The following is an 8417-nucleotide window of genomic DNA, read 5'->3' as shown; positions in this document are numbered from 1 at the left end:
AGTGAAAAGCCTTGCTACAATTAGCTATACCTTATGGAAACAAGAGAAAGGGTTGTCACTGTCACCTCAAAATTTATTCTACTCTTTAGTGGTGTTTAACCAAAAGTGAGGCTTCCCTACATCACCTAAAGGATATTATAATTTTATGGTTCAAAGTGAAGGATAGGAGGTCTATAATTTGGTATAAAGTGTTGAAAGAGCTTGGATATTCTATGCTATAATTCAAATACTTTATTCTTTTATGAAAGGCATGGTTGTTATAAGTTAGGGTTTGATTGATTTGCAATGATACGATGCACAATGTCATCTATTAGCCAAAGAAAACGCCTTCCAAGGATAATCAACAAAAGGGAACAAAGGATTTCCAAAATACCTAGGCCTAGGGTTACCTAATGGGAATTTAGGGCTGGAAAACATACATAAGCTATTGAGAAATAAATTACAAAGTGTACTAACATTATTTATGAACTATTGACAATTATTTGTGAATTTGTTAGATCTTCTTTACAATTTTATTCTTCTTCATAAAATAATTACACTTTAGAAATTCAACCAATAATAGTAAAGAAAAGAGGAGATCACAATGCACAAATAATGAGAGACACTAATGTTTAGGTCCAAGACCAGGGGAAAACCCCACAAGGGGGGAAACCCAACCAAGCTATTCCTTAAAGAAATCTTTAAACAATACATCACGACATAGACAATACTAACCACAAGATGGCGTCCAAAAATGCTAAGTCTCTAATGTAAATCTCTACAACTCAATGTCACTGAGTTGTCTAATAAAGCGTCTAATGAGTTCACCACCAAGAGGCTGATCCTATCATCATATCACAATAGACAAAGCTTGGATGATAGACCTCTTGAAGCTCGGACCTTGAATAATATCACATTTAGGTTATAACTTGAATCTAGGCTCAGATCTTAGACCTAAACTTTAGATCACTATAATAATAAGTAGATCCCAGACACCAGACTTCAGATCAAAATGATAATAAGCAGGTCTCGAATACCAAAATTTAGATCATAATGATAATAAGCAGATCTTGAATACTAGGCTTCATATCACAATGATAATAAGTAGATCTTGAATACCAAACTTCATATCACAATGATAATAAGCATATCTTAAATACCAGACTCCAGATCACGATGATAATAAGTAGATATTGAATAAAAAACTTTAGATCACAATGATAATAATCAGATCTCAAATACCAAACTTCAGATCAAAATGATATTAAGTAGATCTTGAATACCAGACTTTAGATCACAATGATAATAAGCATATCTTGAATACCATACTTCAAAACACAATTAAAATAAGCATATATTGAACTTCTAACCTAAGATCATGAGTATAATGAGAAAATATCAAACCTATGACTTTAGATCTTAAGTATAATGACCATATATCTAATCATTAATTTCATATTATAAATGTAATGAGAAGATCTATAGATCTTGGACCGCTTCACATAGGAGAGACAATGAGTAAGGTGTGTGTGTTCCAATTACATTCAAAGGAGAGCGAATTAACTTCTCTATATAGCCATCACGTGATTCAAATGAGTGAGTTTCTAGGAAAGCTAACTAGCCATCATGTGATATGAATGAGAGAGTTTCAAGGCAAGTCAACCAACCATCATGTGATTTGAATGACAGAGTTTCATGGCAAGCCAACTAGCCATCATGTGATCTGAATGAGAGAGTTTCATTTCAAGCCATCTAGCCATCATGTGATCTGAATGAGAGATTTTCATGGAAAGCCATCTAGCCATCATGTGATATGAATGAGAGTTGACTTGACCATCTAAAAGAGCCGACATGGCACTTGTGGAGCCACACTAAATTATAAAAATTATAGTTTTCTTTTTTACATTTTGACCAAATCAAAATCATGAAGAACATGCTAAAAACAATAATATTTTGTTTTTCTCAAGTACAATGATAATAAATATGAAGACTAACCATAGCTACAATTTAAACATAAGCAAAAAATAGGGATGATTTCAACCCTAAGAAGGAATTATTAACCATGCAACAATGATAGATTTGATTTGATTTAATTTATTGATGCAAATCCTAGCTTATGAACCACAAACATCAACACAAGGCTACTTTTATGTTGAATTTTATCCTATTACCTTAGCAACTAACCATAGACTTCTAGGAACAAGGAAAAGTGTAGGTTTTAACCTTGTACAGAAATTACCTGCATACGAATTCTAAAACATAGAAAATAAACAATGCGAGAGCATAACACATAAAACACATATACAAAGAGATTTTCCCCTGGATTCCAAAACCGGGACTACCAGCTTGATTTTTCATTATATTCCTTTCAATGTTACAATGCATATTTATATATGCCGAAGCATCCAATACCATGGACCGAAAACCATTGCGTCCAAAACCATGTGCGAAAAACATGCACAAAACCATAGGTAGGTCTGCCCAACCTAATATAGGGTCCAGAAAACAAAATTTTCCGAGGCACTGGCCTGGACCCCATAGAGGGGGGTTACCTGCACCCCTCAAACCCCCTATGAACCCCCTGCTACGCAATTGGTGCAACAAAGGGGGGGCTCTGTGCATCGTCTACCCGCCCTGGTTAACTACGTGGGCTAGTTGTGGAAAGAATATAACACAACCCGACAAAAAGAAGAGTAAATTTAATAAATTTTTTGGGTGATCTGTTGACACCTAATCTTTGGGATTAGGAAAAAACATGTAAATCTTGTAAATAGAAAATAAAGTGCACTCGAAGATGAAGAAACATTGGGAAATGAATCCCAATAGTCTCCCTCTCCTTGTATATATCCATGTTTTGTTTTAATGCAAAAACATAATTCATTTATGGAGTTACTCTCCGAGTCTAACATGGTATTAAAGCCAACCCCATTTTTAGTTTTCCTCTATCTCGTAACTCCTTCTTGCCTCTCTTCTGCATTTCTGCAGACTACCATCTTTTTCGGATCATGTGGCTTGTTGTTGAATGCGTTGGTCGAGACTTCTCTTTGCCTTGAGTGAGTTAAACATTGTGTTAACCTACACCCAATCTCCACATTCCTGCTTTGAATTAAAGAATATGATTGTCAAGAGAAACAAGAAAGAAAACCCTCTCCCCATGAAAAACTTCATGCTCAGTGGACTAGATTTCTCTCAATTAGAAGTTTGTTATTGCGTATATGAAATTGTGATGGTGCGGCGAGCGTGAAGGTTGCACTAGAGGATGAAATTGTGATGGCACGCCCAGTGGGATGTTGATGGCACACATGTATCACAATGTTGTGTATGTGATGGATTTGGTATAGGCATTGACCATGGTATGTACATTCAAGTCACTGCTGCATTGATCTCTTTTAAAAGGTTGCATGGTATGAAGAGTTAACTTGGTATGTGGCCTATGCGTTGAATGTTTAGTTTTGAAGGCCATTGTTTTATATGTTGCGTCGATTGAACCTCCTTGTTGCGTTGAATATCCTTTTATGTTTTGTTATATATTTTTATATGTTGCTGGCTTTCCATAGTGTTATATACTTTGGATGTTGTATAAATGTGTTGGTTTTTTTTAAAGGCCGTGATATATAATGGACATGGCATATAATAGATTTTTAAAAAAAGGAAAGGTCGTGGCATATATATGTAATGTGGTGACCTATAAATAATGGCATATGAATTTGTTGAGTTCTATTTTGTAATGGCCATATATTATATGGTATGAAATTACATATACCAAGGTATATATTGGAGGATATATTGAGATCTTATATTTTTATTTGAAGATATAATTGTATATTAATTAATTAATTGCAGATACACATCGGTTTTTATTGTAAGTTTATTTTGGGCCTAATTCAGAATTATATGATGCATTCATTCATCTCTATAGTGGGTGTAGTTCTCAATGGGAAAGAGAAGTACCATGAGTGGTCCAGGAAGATAAAACACACCTTGATTTTTAATGAGTTGTGGAAAGGAGTTTGAAATTTTCTTGAGAAGCCCAATTCTGACAAGGAGCTTTCCATTTGGGAAAACAAGAACAACAAGGCCTATGTTTTGATTGCAACATTAGTAAATTAAGAGGTGAGTCGTAATATTTCTCCATTTTCAAATTATTTTTAAGCTTTAAAGAAGTTGAAGGAATTATATGACTCACACTCTGAGCTTGAAGTTGTTCAATTGATTATCAAGTTGTTCAATCTTGAGTTGAAAAATGATGACCCTCTTGCCTTAGCATCAGAAATAAGAACCATAATGCATGATATTGAAGCTATTGGAGTTAAATGGATTTTCCCATCACAACTTATGCCAAAGCACTATATCCGACTTATTCACATTATCATGAATCATTGCAAGGAAGTGGCAAACTTAAGGAGATTTCCCTTGACTCGCTTGAGATTAAGTTTGGTGAAAGATAGAAGGGTTATGGGAAGAAGACAACTCCTCAGTGTTTTGAAGAAGTTGTGTGCTTTGCATAGAAAGAGAAGAATCATGCACAAGATTCTTCTAGAGGAAGAGGTAGCTGACGAGGACATGGAAAGAAGAATTTTAGAGGTAGGGGGGGAAAATTTCCAAGGAGAAATGTCTTATCTTCATTGCATATGGTGTAATAGAAATGGTCATGATGCTTCCACATGTAAGCTCTCATGGGATGAGATTAGATAGGAAAGAGATGAAGAGAAAGGAAAATCATCAGATAAAGGGAAAGGAAAAGCACTCGAGTCCGCTCATTATGTTGTGGCACATTGCAACATTGGAGTAATTGGAGACTTATTTAATGCTTCACTTGGTTCATGAAAATATGATTGGTTTCTTGATTCAGGAGCAACTTGCCACACAACTTTCAAAATATATTTGTTTGAAGAATTTGTTGACAATGTTGATGGAGCACTCTACTTTGCAAACAAGTCAAAACACAACCTATCAGGGCTTGACACCATCAGGCTCAAATTGGCCTGTCTTCCAAACTTTCTTCTACATGATATACTCTACCTCCCAGAGTTGAGGAGAAACTTGCTATCTTTGGTCCACATCCACCAGCAAGGATGCTCCATTCACATATTTGATGGCAAGGTTGAGGTCAGAAAAGTATCAGACAACTCACTTGTCATGACTAGGATAGAAGAAGAAAGACTTCTAAAGTTGCAAGGAACCTTTACTCATGCACACAAATTTTCATACAGTTCTCAATACAATTAAGGTACACTTACATCAAGTCTTTTATTGCATGCTATATTTGAACATTTGAACTATGACAACCTTCATTTGTTGAAGAAAAATGGCGTTACTAGTTTGCCTACAATTCCTAGGAAATTTAACTTGATGCTTGTATCTTAGGAAAGCACAACAAACAATCATTTCATGATTCTCGTTCCAAAGCACATAGAAAGCTTGAACTCATTCATTCTAATTTGTGTGGCCCAATTCATGTTCCTTCTGCAAATGGTAATAAATATATGATGACATTTATTGATGACTACACCATAATGTATTGGGTTTATTTATTGAAGAACAAATTTGAAACTTTTTAAACATTCAAGAACTTTCATACATGGATTGAAAATGATTCACAATCTCATATTGGCTCTACTCGTATTGATAATGGAAAATAATATACTTCAAATGAATTTGAAAACTATCTTCGTCAACATGGGATCAAACATCAAACAACTATGCCTTATAATTCTCAACAGAACGATGTAGCTGAAACAATGAACATGACAATCTTAAATATAGTACATTCAATGATGTTTTTCAAGAATGTTAAGCTAATGTTTTGGGCTTATGCAGTTATATGTGTTGTGTATGTAAAGAATAGGTTTCCATCTCATGTTATGAAAAACAAGAGTCCTTATGAAATGTGGTATGGTCACATTCCTTCAGTGAGGCATATTAGGGTTTTTGGTTCCACCTATTATACTTTGATACCTAAGGAACAAAGAAACAAACTCGGTGGAAGGAGTCGAAAATGTATCTTCTTGGTGTACTCAGATACCTTCAAATAATATCATCTGTATGATGAAGTAAATATGAAGTTTACAATATCTAGAGATGTGATCTTTCTTGAATCATCCAAGACTGACAATGTTGTTGAGCGATAACTTGATCGCTTGGGAAAATTCGAGCATGCAAAGTATTTTCAAGAGTTTGATAATGAGATTCCACATCTTGAAGGGGGGATTCCTATACTGGATCAATTTGTGGAATCTGCTTCTAAAGCACTCTCCTCCTCATGAAGCTCCAACCATTATTCAAGAAGACACTTTGAGTGATGTGATTGAGAGAATTGGGAGGCTAAATATTGATTCAGTCTCATCTTAGTTAATTGAAAAGCCTAGGCAATCTTAGAAAGGTCCTCCAAAATAGCTCACAAAGAAACTTGAAAGTGTTTGTCCTGATGAGGTTGGGAAGACAGGGACAATAAGCTCTTCTAGACAGAATGGAGGTGATGTAGATGATTCTAATTCACTTGTTGATATGGATGTTTCTTATGATTGTGAACTAAAATTTTCTACATATTTCAAACCAACTTCCTTCAAGGAAGCCACTTCTCATGATGAATGGAAGGAAGTGATGTAGAAAGAATATGATGCTTTGATAAAGAATGGCACGTGGAAGTTGGTTGATCCTCCATTGGAAACCAAACCAATAGGATGTAAGTGGGTCTTCAAGAACAAGTATAAAGCAAATGGCTCACTTGACAAGCATAAAGCTATGCTTGTCGCAACATGTTTTTCATAGAAGGAAGGGGTCAATTATGAGGAGACTTTCCCCCCCCACAAAAATGCGCTACCATCCAAACTCTCTTCGCCTTGGCATCTCAAAAAGGTTGGAAAGTCCATCAAATGGAAGTAAAAATTTCTTTCTTGAATGGAGATTTGAAAGACAATGTCATTATGTCTCAACCAGAAGAATTTGTTGTGAAGGGTCGGTAACATAAAATATGTAATCTTTTCAGATATTTTTATGGCATTAACCTAACACTGCGAGCCTGGTACGAGAAATTGATTGAGCATCTTCTGAAACTCAATTTCAAGCGCTATGATTTTGATGATACCACTTTGTTTATCAAGAAAGTTGGAAAAACAATTGTATACCTTGTGGTGTATGTATATGTTCTTATGATGATAGGAACAATGAGAATTACATTGCATCCATAAAGAAAGAGCTGAGGAAAAGTTTTGAAATGACATATTTGGGCTATGTTCACTATTATCTTTGTATTGAAGTAACCCAACATCCTAAATTTATATTTCTCTCTCAGAAGAAGTACATTGGAGATTTGTTGAACAATTTTGGCATGGATGAGTGCAATCCTTTGACCACTCCAATGGAACATAATTTAAAGCTCACATCCATTGAAGGAAAATAATTTGAGGATGCAACAAAGTATAGACAACTCATAGAAAGTCTCAACTAACTGACTATCAACAGACAAAACATTTCCATTGTTGTTGAAATCCTCTCCAAGTTTATGCAAAATCCTTGTGAGTGTCATTGGTCTACTGCAAAAAGAGTTCTAAAGTACTTGAAGCGAACTCAAGAATTTGGACTCAAGTATACACAGGTGGACGACTTCAGCTTGATTGGATACTTTGATTCAGATTTTGATGAAGATAAAGAAGCCATAGTATCTACTTCAGGTTATGTTATGAGTCTTGGATCAAGAGTTGTCTCCTAGAGGTCATGAAAACAATAAGTTCCAGCAGATTCCACAACCAAGGAAGAATATGTGGCAACAACTGAAGCAACGAAGAAAATTGTGTGGCTTAGGAAGATTCTGAAAGATTTGCAGGAGAAACAAGTGCATTCAACTCCTCTTTTGATTGATAACACTTATGCAATAAAGTTGGCAAAGAACCCAAAGTTCCATGATCGAACCAAGCACATCAATACAAAGTATCATCTAATTCAACATCATGTATAGGCCAAGACAATCCACCTACAACATTGTTCCACAAATGAGAAGATTGCAGACATCTTCACCAAAGTGCTTGGAAGAGAAAAGTTTGAAAGATTCGGAATAATGCTTGGACTCACCACCATCCCTTCAGATTAGGGGGGGCATGTTGACATCTAATCTTTGGGATTAGGAAAAATCATGTAAATATTGTAAATAGAAAATAAATGATGTTGGAAGATGAAGAGACATTGGGAGATGAATCCCAATAGTCTCCATATCCTTGTGTATATCTATATTTTCTCTTAATGAAAAAACATGGTTCATTCATGGAGTTAATCTCTTGATTTGAGATGATAAACACAATAATGATTAGTGACTTATCCTAAATGGGCTTAATGGAGTCTTCTAGGGATAAAATTCCATGAAAAAGTTTTAACAAAGTAAGAGGGATGATTATGGAATCCACTTTTAAAACCTTGACCATTTTCCTTGTGAGGGGAGAAAT

Source organism: Pinus tabuliformis, chromosome 7, assembly GCF_031772625.1.
Source record: "Pinus tabuliformis cultivar Carrire ecotype Pingquan chromosome 7, CPIR1, whole genome shotgun sequence".
Taxonomy (NCBI): Eukaryota; Viridiplantae; Streptophyta; class Pinopsida; order Pinales; family Pinaceae; genus Pinus; species Pinus tabuliformis.
This window is presented reverse-complemented; position numbering follows the sequence as displayed.